Genomic DNA, 19,850 nt, shown 5'->3' on the forward strand with positions numbered 1-19,850 from the left:
TGCGTTGTTTCCTTCACTGAATGGAAATTTGCAGGCACAGCCTACAGTTGGATTACGCAACGCACGGCTAGTCGACCTACTAAATGGCTTCGTGCTGCACTGGACATAAAACGGGATGACGATAACAACGACGATCAGACGATGATCGTTAAAGGACAAGCGCGAATGGTATAGGGAAAGCTTGGAGGTAGCGACGACGACATATTCAGTTGAATTTCGCCTCGTGGCTTGACAACAGTCCTAAACCGCCGTTGTGGTTTCTACGCGGGTTCTACGAATCGTGGCGACAACAGCATTGCAGACATTGCAGACCAGCGAACCCAGCTTTGCGAGCACATTCAGGGGGAAAAAAAAAAAAAAGAAAACACCAGCTCCATACATTTATTCTTAAGCCGACCATTACTGCATCTCACAGCCAGATTGCGGGTTTGGACCGTTAGAAATGCAGCCACTTTTTGTTCTTGTTTTTCCTGTTCTTGCACAAACCGTGTGCAATGGTCGCAGGTCGGTATAGAAGATGGTTAGTTATGATCCTCACACCGTGAAATACACGTCGTGCGAAACATTTGAAGAGACAGAAAGAGAAAGGAACGCGGCTCCAACGTGAGCAATCACGATAGGCGTGAAACAAAGAAAAGGGCGAACTATGAGGAAAAGAGAACAACTTTCGCAACAGGCAGTAGATTCGTCCTTTTTGTTCCTTCGCGAAAAATGCAGCGAGGGGGACAGAGTCGCGGCTACGCGCACAAAAGAATCGTGTGCCATTTTTTTTCCCCCGATGTTCTGATTTGCATAGCGCGTGCGCGCCCCGACAATGCCACGTTGCTTCTATTGTTAAAGGGACACGTCGCTAATGAAGTGGAAGCTGTTTGCGTAGCGTGTCCGCACGACGCGCCATCTGCGGCCTGCAGCCGAACGTTGCGGCGTCGAACGAGGCCGCGAGGCGACGTGCCAACGTTACTACAAGGCTTTCCCGCGTTCTGAACTTGCATCCTCCGAGTCACTGTCTCTCGGCGGGACGCTATATATACTTAGCGTATATAGTTAGTATATATATATAGCATGCAGTATAGTTACGTTTGAAAAAACGGCGACGGAGTGCACTGACGACAATACCAGCGCTAGAATCGACCTGCTGAGATTGGGTGACAGTTCCCCAGAAACACACTTCGACACGGATGACACTAGTTACTTCGTATCCAGGATCCAGGCACCCGTGCAGGTATCCTTCGAGTGGAAAAGTGGCTTCGAGTGGAAAAGAAAGTCCCATCTTTATCAGGAAAACAGCAGAGAGGAGTCAAGCTCTTGCACATCACCTTACTGCCACCTAGACGCCCAACCCTGACACCCCAGGGTCCTTCTGACGGAAGGCATGGCAGCGCATGACCCTTCTGGGACGGGTCGAATAGCTCGCAGTTGAAGTATCCTTTAAAAAAAAAAAATCTACGTGCTAGTTCGCCATACGGCTGAAACTAAAAAGCTGGTGCTCTTTTAGTACAGACTTTCGGGCTCATGCACGCAGTGCCATGCGTAATTCGAAAGTACAGCACACACATTACCGGTAGCTTGCGAGAGACCATAAAGCCAGCTCCGATGAAGCGCGCACGCATCTAGTGATGCTGCGACGTAATCGCCATCTCGACAAGCTCCAGCGTACCAAGAAAGAAAAGATACAAAGGACAATAGAAGACAACGGCAACAGCAAGCCTTGGCTAGCAAATAGCGAGCATGAAGCGCCGATATATTTCCCAGGGGCGGCTGTCTTGCTTCGTGGCGGGATTACTCCTTGGGAGGTCCCCGACGTAGCCGCTCGAAGCCCCGGTCAACGCCATCGCGTCGCGCCGACCCGGCGAGCCTTCTTCGTTCCGTCGGTCCCGCGGCGGCGACGGTATACGTTGCTACACAGCGAGCGAAGCGCGAGCCAACAGGCCCGCCGCTACGGCGTGTAATTGCTGGAACGTGATTAGCATACGCCGCTTGACCCCCCCTCCCTTTTTACTCCGCACTTCTCACCCAAACGAGTACCCTCCTCTCCCCTCATCAACTAAAGCGCTTTCCTCCTCACCTCGTCGCCGGGAAGGCAGGCGCGGTTGTGTCTCGGGAGATCTGTGCAGCGGAACGAGATTGTTGCAAAAACTTATTTACGACGTCTATAAAACGTCTTCACTTAGCTACGGAGTCGGTGTAGAGTTTCCGCAGACGCAGTGTGGAGTTAGGTTGATACAAAAAAAATGTATAACGTCCACAGAACGTTTTCACTTAGCTCTGGCGTCCGTATAGTGTCCGTAGGAGGTACAAATTTAGGTCCCTCCCTTTCTAATGTGTTGTTCCTGCAAAAAATTAGGTTGTTACAAAACCCATTAAAGCGTCTATAAAACGCGTTCACTTAGCTGCAGAGTAAGGAAAGTGTCCATGGACACAGCAGAGAATTAATAGTCTTGCGCTTCTCGGAGAATTTGCCCATTTAAACTAGATTTCAAATCCACGCAAGACGTGGGAAATGGGAGATTTCTGAAAGTGGCGCTTTGTCTACCAAATGTCTTAATTAAGCCAATCAATCTTTCTTTGCATTTTGTTTCCTTCCTTTCGATTATACGCTGCCTGTAAGCATCAGCACTAATCGACTTACCGACTCGACGATGTATAAATGAACCATACCATCGCGCCCTCTATTATTATTTAGATAGATAGATAGATAGATAGATAGATAGATAGATAGATAGATAGATAGATAGATAGATAGATAGATAGATAGATAGATAGATAGATAGATAGATAGATAGATAGATAGATAGATAGATAGATAGATAGATAGATAGATATGCTCAGATGTATACACAACGTCTACAAAGTGCCTAAGGCTAACTGCGTGCGCCTAAACACACGAACGCAACATGCGATAACATTCTCGAGCTTCAGTGTGGCCTATCCAGCGTTCAAGCTAGGTCGATAGCTTGTAGCGTGATAAATTCTTTCTGAACAGTATATATCTTTGCGCATTTTTATTCCCTCCATTCCCGGTGACCCTTTCATACTTGAGTTCGCTTGGCCGTCTTACAAACTTTTTTTCTTTATTTAATTTCCCCGTCACATGCGAACTTGCTCTGTAGGTGTTTTCCTAATTAGACAATTGACAGTTTTGCATTTCGATTACATTTCTTTCTTTATTTTCCTGTCCTCCCTAAATAATATGTTGGGCGGCGTTCTGGAATGTTTTCTTGCGGTTATCGCATCTCAAGATAAGTCAAACAGAAGTAGGAAAATCACTTCGGCAAATCTGCGATTGTCGGTTGTAGTCCTAATCAACTCACACGCCAGACTATATGCACAACCAAAATTCATGGCGAACTTAGATTCGTGAGCTCGCCGTTCGAGTGTTTACGGTGCGAGGAATTGGCGCTTATTCATCAGTCGACAACTGCCACATGATAAGTGATTTGTTTTTTTCACCGAACACAAAAGCGATACACAGGTGACGTGTAATAAAAACGGTTTGAGGTTTAGCGCTCCCCTTGTCTCCCGTGTCTTCTTTCTTTTTTCTTATTTCTCCTTCACTCGTTAAATGTTGAGATGATAGAGAGTTTAGGCGTATGCGGCATAACACCGGTTTACCAAGCGCTTGTAGCGACATCTTGTGACGTTTCTTGAACCTACAAGGCCTTATACACGCGTTTTTGTGTTGTATGAGTCTCCCTGTCGAAAAAGAAGTCATAAAAGAACGACAACGTGTTTACGCTACGCCGCTGCCGAAAATTTTCACTAGCAGTGAAGTAGAATTTGCTTGGTTACTGCAATGTATGGTCGAGTTCTGAGATACCAGGTGATGCCACTATATCAGGCCGGCCGCTCAGAATGAAAAGCATGAATAGCACACCTGATTAACTCAAGTAGGCTAGGTGACTTTGTATCTGCCCCGTTTCAAAGGGGATGCCTATAAAAAACCAATCGCCCACCTCACGGTTACGCCTCCGGTAACCCGAAAACCGCTAAAAGTAAGAAGCTTGCGGACAAACAGAAACTCTCTGAACGCCAAGAAAAACGTTACGACGTCGAGATAGCCAGCCGTTTCTGCGGCCAAACTTCCCGTATTCAGCATCTGGCAAAGAGGGAACACGCTCGCGCGTTACCACCCGGAAACGACGTTCTCGTGCGGTATCCCTCCTCAAGCGCGATTGTCGAGTACCGCAGGGCACTGCACAGAATTACCGAGGACGCAGCGTAGAAGCCGGGAAGCAGCTGCCTGCTGGCCGGCCGCCTCATTGCCCTGCCCTCTCGCCCTCGCTCGCGTTCTTTTGTTTTGACGAAGCGTGGTCACGTGCGCGCGTGCAGCAGCGGTCAAGGCGAGGCGGTCAAGGCGGCGGCGGTGGGCCAGGTCCATTCCTCACGCGCCGCTGCGCCTCCACCCCCCCCCCCCCCCCCTGCGCGAGTGAGACAAAAAAACGCCGCCGCCTTTTCTCGCCGGCAGCTAATGACGCGGCGCTCGCTCGAGCAACCCCGACGCAGGTATTCGAGCACATATACAACAGTGTGACCGCCTCAGTCCTGTAGATGAACCCTACGCATAGCAGAGACCAAACGGATCACTTCTGAGAAAAAAAAAAACGCGTGGTCCGAATTGACACGCACGAATGCAACTGCAGGTTGTACAAGATAGTACAATTTGGGCTGGATAGTTGACCAGTAACCTATGCACTGAACAAACAGCCTTAAAAGGAGGACTACGAGAAAACGACAACGTGGGCGCTGAAAAAAATCGACTCAATTTACGGTCACATGATAGTCGGCACGCGTTTTGCCGACTTCTCGTAGTCCCGTTGTCCTTGCGGTTTATTGAGTACGCCCCTTGACATCTATGCAGCGCCCTCGCTTAAAAGGAACACTAGAAAGAAGCTGTAAAAGAACTTTGACCGAAAAAAAAACTTTTTTTTCGCTTATGCCCCTCCTCTGTGTTGTGTGCAATGTACCTTGAGGGTAGTCATCAACAATTAAATAAGTCTAAGAGAAAATAATGATTAAATTTACATTTTAATTACGCCGAGAACCTCAGCACTCGTAGTTCAGGGTGGCATCACGTATTTCAATGTATAGTTTCGTTTTCCGGTCACTGTGGCTTAGTATTGGCTCTCAAAAACGTGAACAAGCTGTAAAGGCTGCAAAATGTTAGAACCGCCCTCGACCGCTCCAATAAGTGCAAATTCCTCGTAGACAGTCCAACCGTGTCCCACTATATCTCGCAGAAACCCTGTTTCACGTCCGTTGACGCGCCTGGATCAACATCCACGTGCCGATCGTGTCTGTTCCTACTACGTGGTCTCGGCGTATGAACAAGTGCAGGGGGAAAAAAATGTTAAAATTGCGAATTTATTGCCCATGGCCGAAAGTTCATCAAGTTGTTCTACATTTACTTGATGTATATAATGTTTGGGCTTTGTGACGTTAAATAAAAAAACACACACACGCAGAAAGAGGTTCGATTTTATGAGACCATCCGGCGTAGAAAAGGAGTAGACAATTTTCTGTTGAAATGAAGGGAAACTTGCAGGGACGCAGCTTCTGCCCATGTGTTACCACGTCAAGTAGTCGGCAGCGTTTGAGAGCCGTTTTGGTTTCTTCGAGCAGGTACTGAATCAGCGTGACTTCCCCGTGTCATGATTACATTTGCACAGGCAGGAAGCGAAAAGCGGAAGAAATAACACAAAATGTATCACTAAGCACTATAAAATGATTTGCCCCCTTAAGAATGAATAAGGATTTGAATCAATCTATAACTGACAGACACCCTTACGCCCGTTTTGGGTGCAAGAGCGAGTTATAGACCTATTGCACCCATTAACTTTTAAAGGCGTAACTTATTTTACAGCGAGTGGACAATTTTGTTTTATTTTGCGGATGTAAATAAGGTGTTGGCGCTTTCTCGTCCCCAGCTCAAGCTAACCCGGAGGAAAGCTCTGGCACCGTTGCTCCTTTCATTGCCACGGAAAGTTGTCCTGCTAGTGCAAGTACCTCATACGAACAAAGTTGTATGAGGTAGGAAGAGAGAACGCCAGGACGCCGCTTTGACAAGCGAGACAGAGAAGACCGACTTAAGCAGGGGAGGGAGGAGGAGGAAACTGAGTGCGTAATAGAGAGAGCGAGGGCGGCAGAGTCACGAAGACAGCACGGGCGTGTGCGTGACACACACACACACGCACACGCACGCACGGGGAGGGGGGGGGGGAGATCAGCGGCCGACCTCACAAATGGACGCACGCGAGCACCGTGTTAAACGACAGGCTGCACAGGAGGAGCGGGGCTGCGAGCTGTGGGCGGGCCATGGCCGACACGTCAACGTCAAGGTGAGGCCGTCATGACAGCTCCGCAAGTCATCTCGGAGTGTCCCGCCGGTAAAACCGGTAGCCCGAGCCGAGGCGACACGCCACACGCCCGCGGCACGAACGCTTCCAGCGACGACAAACACTCGCAAATTTGTCTGCAGCAATCAATCATTGACACCGATCCATCAGAATCAATTCAACTAACAAAAAAATGTGACTGTAAATGCCTCCTCGCTTACAGTGGGCATTCACGGCAGGTTACAACGCCGTTACGAACCGCTTGCAAGAAAGAAAGAAAAAAGAATAAAGAAAAAGAAGGGAGAAACGAAGCACTTGAGGATTGGAAACAAGGCGACACTGTGCTACCGCAGAGATTCGTATACTTGCGGCATACATCGAAAATTAGGCGACAGCCGCTTATAAAATCTTAGCAATCAACTAAGCTACTCAAATTAGTAATTCAATTCATAATAGCACATGTGACTCAGTTGCAAAACTGAAGGCGGACGCTGCTTGAAAAAGTGTTTAATTTAGAAATTCCGACAAGAGCAGCGCTTGCGAAGTATTCGAGCTATACGACATATGCGTACACACTGCGTTCACCGAATTCGCGCATCCTGTAGGAGTGATTACCTCTTGGAGATCGCCTTCCACCAACGGGCCTAATTACGCCCACGTTGGCAATAAACGATGGTTTTTATTTTGATATATGATGTTTAGATGTTGTTAACGTCCTTAAGTGGTGCCAGATACTCCTTCTCATTTAGAATTATGTACGACTGAAGACTGCAGGGGCTTATTTGTGATTGATAGTAGCCGGAATTCCAGTGACATACGACGTTCTCAACCCTTTCACAATTCACCTCGGAAGCACTACAAGCACCACATTTCCACAGTATATGCGCAGCATTTCCACTGTGACTGAATTCGTCAGCAGGCCTCAAAGTATGCCTTATAATCACAGCAGAAGAAGATCTACTCTTTACGAGTTCCATTTAACAGTGCCGAACACGCGCATGTCGGCGTGTCGAAAGTTTTTGCGAACCGTCACTGTATCGTCATAAAAGAAAAAGAAACGCACCTGCGTGACGCGGTATTCAAAACGCGCCTCATCAGGAATGCACCGAGGAACGCCGGCAACGGCACGAACAATTCAAACGTGACAGCAACGTCGCCATACACGATACCGGGGTAAATCCGAACTTTGTAAAACGGTTTTACTCAAACGCGCGCTGTATAGACACAATAACGCCAAGTAGGGATTAAGGAGGGAATGAACCGGAAGCCTCGCGGAACGAGGACGTCCGGTCAATAGGGGATCCCGCGAGGAGACCGCGGAAGGCAAACTCTTTCAAAGGGAGCCGACGCTATTCAGTAAAGTCAATGCGCGCGGAACTTTGGCGCAGAGGGCTTTCACTTCAAAGGCGGTGACGCGGCCGTCCGCCCTGGGTTACATTCGCCATAAGCGGGCGCGAATGGTCCAGGTTGCTGCCATTCGCGCGGCAACACAGAAAAGGCGTTTAGCTCTCTAAGTTGCAGCGATGAATGGCTGAGCGGAGCATCTGCGCGGATTGACGCCGCCCGACGCTTTCCATATGCGTTTTGTTGAAATAAACAAAACAAAAGAAAACGACGACGCGCAGACGGTTACATGCGATTTCACTCAGACCACTCTTTTAGGAGTGTCCGGATCAAAGGGAGGTGCCACAATATGAAGGGTGTCGTATAATGGCACTTGCTTCGCAATCGAGATGCCTTCTGGGACTGTAGGGATATAACTCACCCTATTTGTGACTCTGAGTTGAGCTCGGCGAACTTTCGCAGCCTTCACCAAGTTCTAAAGCGAAGGCTGTTGAACGTACTTCTACAGCCTCTCTCAAGTCTGTCTGTCACGCATATGTCCGTCATCGTCGTGCTATCTTAGCAGGAGACGCGTGGAAAAGAAAATTTCTGCGCTTTCATTTGATTCGAACACCGGTCCGTGACGTGTACCTGTCGCGCTAACCAGGCAAGACCAGACCAAACCAGAGCGGACCAAACCAAGCCACATCAGGCCAGACCAGACCAGACCAGACCAGACCAGACCAGACCAGACCAGACCAGACCAGACCAGAGAAGATCAGAGCAGAGAAGACCAGAGGAAAGCAGAGCAGACCAGACAAAACTAGATTATTCCAGGCTCGGCCAGGCCAGATCATATATACAATAGGAGACCAGACAGCGGCACGCCAATCCAAGCGTAAGCAGACCAGACCAGACCTGACCACACCAGACAGACACAAACAATATATATTGTATCACTCCCTGCAATCATTTAACCAGAAATGAGGGCTAGAAACGGAATAATGAATTCATGCCTCAAAAGACTGCTGCAATGGCGCAACGAATGGCTTCCAAAATAGGTCAACCTAATTAACCTAACGAACATTCTGCTCATCTCCTTGTTATCAACGGCTGACATTTCGCATTCTTTCTCGTCTTTCAATGTCCGCTGCACTTTCATTCTCAGTCTCGCGTGTCGACATCGACTGTGCTATACACGACAAGCGAAAGATCAAAGCGGTCTTCCCATCCGTGGTCATTCCTTTCATCTGTAAGCAGCAAATCGTTTACTCAAGTCTTCTGAACGTCATGAAAGCTTCTGCACCAACAAATTTCATCCGCATCAGGTACAAGGAGTGCGCAGTAAATGAAACAATGAAACGTTCCTCGGGCATTCGCTCCTTCGCACAAGAGGCAGATAGATTACATTAACGGACACGACTGGAGGAAGCTTCCAGTATAGCGAGCGGTCTTCGCTTTCATTCCAATCCCACACATTTATATGCCTTTCCCCCCCTCCCTCATCTCCATCTCCCTTCCTCCACCTAAAAGCGCCAAAGTAAGTCCTTCATACCGTATACATTCCGCACTAAGCATGTCAAGACTGTACGAACTGCTATGACAACACAAAGAAAATTGAGAAGCTGAGAAAAAGCCGAACGCGTTCGGTCCTCGTAATTAAGACCAGGTCTCTAAGCTTTGAAGACTTCGTACCGGAGCTTACGAAGGAACGTTAGACAGAAAGGGAGGGCGGGGGTGGGCCTTGTTAAGCGAATAACGCCGAAGAAAAGCAGCCCGCGATCTCCGGTGACGAATTCTTCCCAATCCAGTTCAAAGAGGAACGGAACGGTCTCTCTCTCTCTCATTGCAGCCGTTTTCTTTTGCCACCGCCGCATTCTTCCTTAATCAAAATCGAATAGCAGCGACGCCAGGGGTCAGCAGAGGCATTTGAATGCGCGTCGTCAGAGTGGGGCGCCTCAAGAAGATGACGAGAGATGCCGTCTTGAGTCGACTCAGCAGCGTTCTCGCCTCGCTCTGACCGTCCTGCATAACAGTTAGCTGATACACAAAACCCACCGATGTCCTAAAAAGAAAGGCTTCATAGCCGATGAAAGAATTGGTACAGGGAGACGGATAATGCATCGGGAGTGAAAAGAAAAGGTTCTTCATGCCCTGCTTGGGTTCCACCGTCAGAGGGAGTGCGAGAGTCACATTTCGTGCATTTGTGACTTCTGGAAATTGGACGATAACAGGTGGGCAGCTAAGATATTTAACCACCTATACAGAAAGACCGCTGACTCAGAATGGCGGAAAAGACTACGAAGCTAACCAGTAAGTATGCCAGACACGAGGACGGAGAAAGACAGAGCATTAAACGACAGGTTAAAAACGCGGAAGGTAAAAATTGGATAAATACAATGGAAAAGAAGCATAGTGTTGAACTATATCGATAGTGGAAATAGCAGATCAGGAAAGAAGCGTTTTATGATAACTTAAGAGGCAGTGCCCTGCTCTTTGAAGCTAGGTCAGAATGTCTTAGAACGCGGAGCTATAAAAAGAAATTTAACGAAGAAGAAGACACATGTACTGTGTGCGGTAAATCTGTAGAAACAATAGAACACCTCATACTAAAGTGTGATTGTATCCATCCCGATGTCGATGCGGGCACAGTCACGCTTCCCGAGGCGCTAGGGTTCAGAGATAACAATAGTCATGTAAATAAACATGCAGGGGAAATTAGCAAAAAGCGATAGGAGGATTGGTGGCTCAAAAGCAGAGAGGTCCCATAAGGTTAAAAGTGTAGGCAGACGTATTTAAAGAAACTGGCGAATTTTAATCCCGGGGCAACTAGCCCTTCAGAGGTTCTCTGCAAAAATAATAATAATAAAAAAGGAAAAAAATAATGCCCGAAAGTGTCTTCACTGCCTTCTAGGCCGATAAACGGTGGTTATGGTATGCCTCAAGCGTCTGTACGGTCTGTGTGCGATCGCCTATAGTCGCCGCACCGTGTTGGACTTTGATTGTCTGTGCACGTCAAATGGGGGGCAGTGGCACAATGAGCGATCGATGATCTCCTCGCAGCCGCAGATACCACATGCAGAACTGTCAGTCAATTCAATTAGTGCCGAGTAAGATCTCGTGCAGGTCACTCCAAACAACAACTGGCAGGGAAGCGATACGCCTAGCGTAGGTAAAGCCCGAGTGGATGTCCGAGATTCAGCCAAGGGTTTAGTCTGTGCAGCCTGTTATATGCGCGGTAATCCACTCGGCTAAGGAGAGTGTGCGCGTGAGATGGCGACGCTGACTCGTAGCAGCTGTTCCAAGGAGTGGAATCTGGACGTAGTGCGTGGTCATCTCCATGTGATGTCCGCGGAGCCTTACCTGAGAAATCACTCAAGGCAGCAATGCAATGCAATGCGTGCAAAACAGAAATACACAGAAACGCGTTGAATACCTACACTGTTGCTCCTTGTTACCATATATAAAGAAGTTACTCGTTGACCGGTGGATCCGACAGCAGACGTTCGAATGCGAAGGCTTCAGACTCGTAGGAGATCACGTGGTTGTACGAGAACGCAGCTACAGAAGCCCCTGATTCGAGGATTGGCGCAGAGGGAGGATTTTTTTTTTTTTTTCGTAAGATTGCGTTTCGTGAAATCTTTTCCTGTTGGGAGGAAATACGATGAATGATTTATTCGGATGTGGTTGTAATCATTTCGTACGTTCTTTTTATACTACATTTCATCTCTCCGTTCCTATTAGCCGCCTCCACCGGGCTGCGTCGGGATATCAAACGCTTCACCGATCCCACCGCAGGCAGGTGGGTACTGGCGCGTGGCAGTTACAAACCGCGAGCTCACTTTCCCGCAGAACAGCAGTCAGCACGTATAAAAACTTTCGTGCCACCAAGCATCGATAGCGCTTTCCGAACGGATGGCAAGGAAGCGCCCTTATCTTGCCCCGACAGCCCGACACTGAGTCAGCCATCCAGAGAAGCAGCTAAGGTGAAATGGAAGCCTCATCCAATCTTGTGGATTGGATTGGACTCTGGATTTGTGCGACGGTACAGACAACGGTGTAACCTTTTACCGGGCTTCGCCGGGAAAAAAAAGACGAATACGAGAAGTGAAATAGACAATCTAACTCACCGCGTGAAGGGGAGAGATTCAATCCCTGTTCTTTTTCTAGCAACTGGTAAGTGGATGAGCTCGTAAAAGATGTCTTCATAAGATTATTAGCGCCCCCGAGTGCCAGCTTTTTTTTTTCCCCTTCTATGTGTAGTCAGAGCTGGAACCCGAACTGTTTTTCACCTTTCCTGCTCCTCGAGTTGGATGTAGCTCAATTCTAAAACCAACTTTGCGCCGCTATATTGGCAACCGGTTTACAGGTTGTCTTCAAACAAGTTTGTGACAGTTGCGAGAACAGAGATAGAGGATGTGAAGTGGCCAAGGCGTGAAAGTTAACCAGGAAAGGATCGGGAGGGCTACCCTACGCAGGGGAAGGGAAAGGGAGAATAGAAAGACGAGGGAAAGTGGGCATAAGAAATCAAAGCCGGAGAGATAAGCAGTAGTAGCCGTCCTATTGGCTATTCCGCGCCGAAGCGATAAATAAAAGTAGACCATGAGAAAAAAAGATGAGCTGCTTTCTCAGGGAAACCGCATGTGTTTTACAACGTACACTGAGTTGCAGTCACAACGAATGCAAGATCACAATTCCAACTAGAGCACAAACAGAGCGACATACCGCCTCATAATGCAGGGTCAGATGGGTAGTGTGCCCAAATGCTGTTTCATTTACTATATATATATATATATATATATATATATATATATATATATATATATATATATATATATACACACACGCACGCGCCATCCGTACACGCCATCGAAGTTAGTATTCCCTAAACCACTGCTCTCAAACTCTGGTGCGACGCCACAACTTTGCACAACTTTCTATCCTTTTTATTCCTTTCTGCTTTCTTTTGTGAGGGCACCATCGGTAAATTTATGTTGCTTTCTTAACATACAGCGACCTCAGGCTTTATACTAACAACTTTACAATGAGACCCTGCGCTTAACACTGCCTTAACACTTAGAGCCACTGCCCCGCCGCATCAAATTCTATTTTGAAACATGTTTAAGAAACAAAGTATAGTCGGAAACCGAAACAATGCAAAACCAAACAGGAAAAAAAAGAGCACACGACTCATTCACGGCCCACTGAATCTTGCGGGGCACCGCCAAAACCGCAAGGCAGCGGGGAATATACACCAAGCAAGGGAGGAGGCCAGTGCCATCCGCGCGCAACGAGTATCCGGCGTTTTTATCTCGTGCCCACACGACTGACAACCCCGCCGCACTTTCGTCAAAACGTCGCTCACCTCCCCCCCCCCCCCCGTCCCCCTCAACCCACTCCAACCCTTACTGCCTCTCAAACTTCCTCAGCTTCCCGCGCGAAGGTATACTCGCTCCCTGCCTAGTGTGCTAGGGTCGCGTGCGGCCTACATGGCCGGTCAATGCGACAGTTTAGTGCACAGACCAGCCGAAGGAGCAGACGTCGTGCGATACTGCTGTTCATGCCGATAGGTGAAGTGTGCGGACTGCTCTTTCACGCAGATTTCGAATAAGTGAACGCCGATAAATCGCCCTCGCGCGGATATAATACGATCCCCTTTTGAATCGTTCCATATGGAGTACGCTATTAAATAAGTTTTACGTGTATCCATGCGAATTCTGTATGAATGATACGAAACGTCTACGAAAAAATTTGCAAAGGGATCGGACTACGTGAGGAAACATGGCGTGCTTGCACTTTATATAATATTTTGCTTCTCGTTATGCATATATTAATTCCTTTACGCATAACCTATATACCCACACCTAAGTAAAAACAACCTCAGAATTGCCAATCCCACATATATCGTCAGTTGAACAAGGCGGAGAGCCAAGTGATGTGATGTAATTAAAGAACATTGCAGGCCTACCATGGCGCAACGCAGTTGGCGCAGGAAAAAGGGTAATCGGAGATTGATAAGGGAGGAATTTGTCCTACAGTGGACAACCATAGGATAATGACGACTTTGTCGTCGACAGTTTTCGGACTCCTCGAATCCTATACAAGAAGCTTTCCTTTATAGACGGCGAACTGACTTTATTGACTATACAGCATCAGGCAGAGCAGCGGATGCAGTGACTATGTGCCAGCGACAGACACCAAGGAGAAAAACAGAAGCGTACCTGCACGTTTACTTCATAATGCGCTATTTCTCGCAAATATATCAGCGGCACTTCTCGCCAACCTTGTGGCAATAACCTGTCTGCGTAGAGTGTTTCACATCACGGCACCATTTCTGATTACGACAATTTCGTTACCTGCCTTTGACATTTCGGCCCGTTCAACACCATCAGAAACGGTAATCGTGCTCTAGCGGACTTCTCTAAACTAGCTTACTAAAACTTCGCGAAATCGTTTATTGTATTCGCATTTCTTGAATTTCTGGCAACAACCTTAGCTGGCATGATGTAGCGATTCCATTCCAACGTAACTTCTAGTCACGCTTCGTTCGTGATCACAGCGGTGCTACTACGCCCGCGTTATCAACGGGATCAACCTGCGGTGAGCGGCGGATGCTAACAGCGGCGCAGAAACGAGTTGAGGTGATCCCGACATTATATACTGGTCCTAGTTTCGATGGCGTTGCCTTCAGGAGACGAAGCCCTCAGCACGTGAAATCCGTCGCGCTGCCAGTCCGTTCCGCCCATACCGCATACGCGTAAGAATGGGTGAAGCCGGGCCAGCGCACCGTACACCTCGAGCACACCTCGCAGTCCATTGTCGAGCTCTGGAGCGACAAAACGGTCGGCTGGCGGCGTCGGGGCATTCAGTGGCTTGCTCGTGTTGTATTAGGAACGGATAGACAGACACACACACACGACGCAGGCAAGCCCGCACAACAGATCGAGAGGAAGGCGTCTCTGCCATACTGCAGCCGTCGGGTGGCGCTGCCTTCCGCTTCAAGCCGCACTCGCCTCCTAGGTTATTCTACACGTCTATTGCACCCACCTCCTCATCTCGTGCGATGGTGAGCACGGTAGCCAGCGCAGTACATAGAACCTGCCCGTATATAGACAGGCCGATAGGGAGCGCTGTTGTAGGAATCAGGAGAAGCGGCGAAGCGAGGTCCTGGCGTTAAATTAAGGGACGGCCCGCCCTCTTTTTGTGCCGCCGGTATATGGCCCCGCCATTTTCGCCATCCCACCCCCTCCCCCTCGCGTTTGTTTATTTATTTATTTATTCATTTATTTCGCTTTCCCGTTCCTTCGTGCCAAGTTTCCCGGCTTCCCGCCCTGCCAACGGCCCTCGTCATCTTTTCTTTCGCGCGTCTTCACTTGAAGCGGATTTTGGCGGCGTCTCGGCGATATAAGCAGAACGCGGGGGTCGTTTGAGGAGACGGGAACGCACGACGCTTCACGTTAGGGGCGCGCCAAGCGAAAGGGCGGCGAACAGTTAGCGCCTAGAAAACTTCTCTAGGGAAGTCAAGAAAGCAACGTAACAATAAAGAAGAGAAGAAAGAAAAGAGAAAGGTAACAGAAGAGAGAGAGGGAGAGAGAGAAGAAAAATAACGAAAGGAGAAATGCAGGAAAGTCACACAACAGAAAAAAACCTCTATGCAGCCCTACACAGTGCGGGACACGGCAGATGGACAGATCTTCCGAGTGTTCCATTGAAGGGCAGCAGACAGGAGATAATAAAATTGTCCGGAAACCATCAACGATGATTGTCACTCGCTTCTAGAAAGCTATTTGCTTTATTAAACGAATGATGCGCTCGAAGGCGCATGTTTGTCGCAGCGATGACACTTAGATAGCGTTCGTTATTTCAATGCGTGATTCCGTAGCGAACGGAGCCGTTAACCAGCCCATCCGTAGCGGTAGTACAGGTAGTTATACATAAACATAAGGAAGAAGAGAGCATTAAATGCAGAAATAAAGACGTTTAAAAAAAAAGCATAAGGTTGATTCGTCACACGTGTGTTTTGTCACCGGCAGCGCGAGCGTCGGAGAGGAAAGCGACTGCTACACCCTCCTCTCCCGCAGGCACTGCATTGAGAGAGAGGACGGCGGGAGAAGAGGGCCAGGACATTCGTCGCCGAACTTTCCTCCACGGGACGTAAAATTTCTGACGACCCAAAGCTCTCGCGCAGCAGCAAGTACGTCCCACACAGGCAGAACGCTCGGCGTTCGGCTACGAATGGTAGCGCGAGAGCACGTGGTCTGCGCGAGATCACGTGGTTGCGCGAGATCACGTGGTTGCGCGAGAGCGCGTCCCTTCTCCATCGGCAATCAAAGCCCGACCACCGGTTGACCACCACGAAAACGGGCGAAAGAGCCGAAGTAAAGACATCAGGTTTATGTAGAAAACGAGGACATATCCACGATCTCAGCGGTGCGAGGCACACATCTGCAGGCCGGGATAACAGTTAACGAAAGTCAGCTTAGAAAAAAAAAATAGCTTAACAATGCATTTACCGGTCTCTGCTGCGACGACTGGTGAGGCCGGCGCTACTTCACGGTTGGTGCCGAAAGCGGTCTCCACTCAAAATGTGTGAGCACGTTCACGAGCGACCACCTCTGCCCACTATATCTCGGAAAGAAACAAAGAATGGCCTAAGCATTCCAGAACGCTCCTTCACACAACACTCCATGGTCGCCACCTCGACTCAAGAAAAAAAAAATGAAAATAGCAGCGCCACCCCTCCAAGGAAGTGTTCACCGCGCTTCATGATCGTCTACGGCAATCTTTGAGAAATTCATCAGTCAGGTGACTGCGCTGTACGTGCTCGATTCGGTGGTAAAGGCCCTCCCGGTAAACCGGAGGAAGAGTTTTGAGTCGAGGTGCGTTTGTGAATACGGGGGGTCAAGGGTCCTTCCTGTTCGGAGGTCGCGTTGCGATCAGTGATCTCGAGCAGCACTGTTGCCAATTTTCCTACAAAACGATGATACGGTGTATGATGCTGTGCAGTACTATGCGCTGACAATATTGTTATTTCAATATGTTCGACAACTAAAACGAAGCAGCATGACAGAAACATCTCTAAGAAACTGCAATAGAAACACATAAAAAGAAAAGACATAACGAGGAGCTCACTTCTTTAAACTACATCACAAAAGCGCCGACACAGCAACCTGTTAAAGCACTCCACCGGTCGCAATGACGGTTACTCCCTCCGGAACATACAATTCATGTTGTACAAAATCCTAATAGCGACGTTCATGAACACTCTCGAGTGGACGGCTCGGTGAGCGACGAATAAAACGACGCCCCCAAAGCGAAACGCCTTTCAAAGGACCGGCGCCGTCTAAATACGCAACGAGGCGGCCCTGTTGAGCGACATGCTCGCGTTTTGAAAGCGCATAAATGCCCACGTGTCGTCCGTGTAGAGGAGACGCTTGCGCAAATGCGTCTCAAAGTACTCGGCAAATAGTCGTCCGGACGCGTGCCCGCTTAACGAATGTCGACCACTATTCAGCACGACGTAAAGGAATAACGAAAAAGAAAAAGTAAAGTCGTACGGAGCTTTGGGCATAACATTGGCCTGAAATGCCAAGCCGACTGTATACGCGGGAGACACAGGCATGCACTCTGCTATGCACACCAGATTTCAATCGCGCACCGCTTTCAAATGGGCACACGCGCGCGCTCATTAAGACAAACACGCTCTGAAAGAGCATCACTGAATCCCGTCCGAGTGGCGAGAACCGAACTCAATTAGCAAGCAAGCACCAGCGACAACAACAACAACACCAGTTTCGAGTGTAAAGCGGCGCGTGGTCTCAAAAAGGCTTTCTTTCTATCAAAAGCACACGCGCAAAGACGAACAAGCGAAATAAGCGAGGGCCGCCTGAATGGCGTGCGTCCCTCCAGTTCTGTCAACAGAAGGCGCTGTCCAAGCAGCAGCCAGAAGCATTCGAGAGGCGCGCGACGCACTAAAAGGAACGAACAAAGCTGCGCCAGCGGCGTGGCGTCGTTGTCGTTGCCGGGGGCAACCGCCCGCGATACAGCAGCGCACGCCCTCACTCACGCGCAGGCTGGCGTGCGTGCGAGCCTGCCATGTGGTGGTTGGGGGTCCTCGGTTTCTAATCGACAAGATTGGTCGAGTGCGTCTCCACAGTCATTCTCTCGTCCGCCTCTTCCTCTTATATATCGGTCGCCTGTTGGAGGTCCCCTTCCTTTCCGTTTCCACCTACCGTTCTTAAACTTCCACTTTCTGGCTTCCTTGTCGATCGCCTATTGCGCTTCCACGTAAGGCGATAAAAGTTGCACGCCTCCTAGCTGCCAGTCGAAACAACTCTCCTGCGAGCTGGACAGTAAACATGATCGAAACCTTCGAATCCGGTACACGTTCGGAGTCGTAAACACATGAGGTTCGAGAGGGATGTCACGTGAAATGAAGTCGTTTGTCTGTCCCACTCGGTGTCGCTTTCTTTTGTGTCCTACCTCCTGTGCTCAGTTGAGGGAGGCAAACAACGGCCGCAAGGAACGGCGACAACACGACGCGTCGCTATGCGTTGTAATTTTCGTGCAGGTTGACGCAGACGGCGTGCGGGGATTTCCACGTCCGCGAGAGCAAACAGTACGAATGGTAGCGTTCGCGCGCCGAGAGATACGCTGACGAATCCGCAAATCATGGGGTTTCGACGGTCGATCCGCTTTGATCCATATCCGAGTGTCAGACGCTTGAAAGAATTCGGATATGTTGTTGCGTCTGCTGCTAAAGTCAGCTATCGCCTTTCCTACGCTGATGCGCTCGAAATGAATTATAGTTACACAAATACAACTAAGTTTATTTCGTGTCTTTCTTTACTGCCTCGGCCAAATGTCTGCTAAAAGAGAACACTGTCTTTGGGCATGAGGGGTGCAATGTTTTGCCTCTATACACTTCTCGTTGTTTATGACAGCCCTCACATTGACACTGCCGCGCGTTGTATTTCACAGGGGCGGCCACCGCTCCGCTAATGCGATAATCCAACGCCACTACCCCGCAGCTGACAGGCGGTTGAATGCCCGATCGCGTATAGCAGAGAAAGCTTCCGCTGTCTAGACACTCATTAACACGCTCGTCGCGTTCATATTGCATGACGCAACACCACAGCACTCATTCCATCGTCATTAGACCGCAGGAGGGAGTGCATCACACATATCAACAAAGAAAACAAAAAGTTATTAGCACAGCCCCCTCGATCGAGAGTAGCCATCAAAATACGCGGCCAACGACGTGCCCGCCCAATTCTAGCCCGTCGCGTACGGGCTACGAGAAGCGGAGTGGGGCAGACAGATTCAGGTAAATACGAGAAGCGTTGGCGGACGTTGCGCTCGTGTAATGCAAGCGCAGCAGTGTCAGGGAACAAGGATCCCCCTCACGTGTCTTCATCGCCAGGGAGACACGCTACGCCTTCCAGGCAACGCCGACAGAGGGAGACTACTGACTCCCCGCTCCCCCTTGGTCTCGAGGGAATAGCCAAGCCACGCGCGTGTAGGGCGCCTTGGTGTGCGGGAGTAGCCAGCCTCGAAAATGAGCGGAACAAGCGTAAACCGTATCATCGAGAGGCAATCCCCCAACCCCAATGTAAGTATACGCAGCCCCACTCACACGTGCACCCCTCGGGGACGTGGAAAAGCGCCCTACAACCGTAACCGATGGACCACCAGCATTCGATAGAGCTATGGCCACGGGAAAGGACGCGCCGTGACACTTCGCCTAGCAGCACAAGAAGCAGGGCCAATGTAGGCCTAACACAGAGCAGCCACATCGTTAGCTCAGCGACACTGACAATACGCATTCTGCTCACCTGCGTCGTCTGCTGTCCAGGCGGCTTGTTTGACAGCGGCACCGCCAGGAGCCACGTCTGCGCCCTGCGAATGATCAGATTCCGGTGGTCACTGCACGAACACAAAAGGGGCCGTATTCTCGCATAACCATTTGCGGCGATGCTTTCACTTCAACACAACAGCAATCTTGGTACAGAGCCAAGCAAAGCCAACGCCACATATACAGCACAAGCCCTAGCTGTGCACCATGTTTTATGACGTCAGGCTAATATAGGCCCAAAATTTCCATTGCGGACCTCGGCGTCACGAAAGCGGAGATATCAAAATCACCGCAGCTTGCTCGGGAGCATCTCCACTAGATCCTATGGCTATCGGGACAGG

General features: G+C 49.3%; 1 protein-coding gene across 3 annotated transcripts in view; it reads right to left on the reverse strand.

The window, feature by feature from the left end:
• The window catches only part of LOC142560123 (latrophilin Cirl-like), an 848,550-nt gene extending 828,979 nt beyond the window's left edge, over positions 1-19,571 (reverse strand). The window contains exon 1 of one of the 3 annotated variants that reach the window (XM_075671956.1): positions 19,490-19,571. The gene's annotated coding sequence lies outside the window, so the exon portion shown is untranslated. The remainder of the gene's footprint in view (positions 1-19,489) is intronic. The other 2 variants (XM_075671952.1, XM_075671953.1) reach the window with 2 other exon arrangements.
• Positions 19,572-19,850: the final 279 nt, after the last annotated feature.

The sequence above is a fragment of the Dermacentor variabilis genome, chromosome 10, assembly GCF_050947875.1.
Source record: "Dermacentor variabilis isolate Ectoservices chromosome 10, ASM5094787v1, whole genome shotgun sequence".
Lineage (NCBI taxonomy): Eukaryota > Metazoa > Arthropoda > Arachnida > Ixodida > Ixodidae > Dermacentor > Dermacentor variabilis.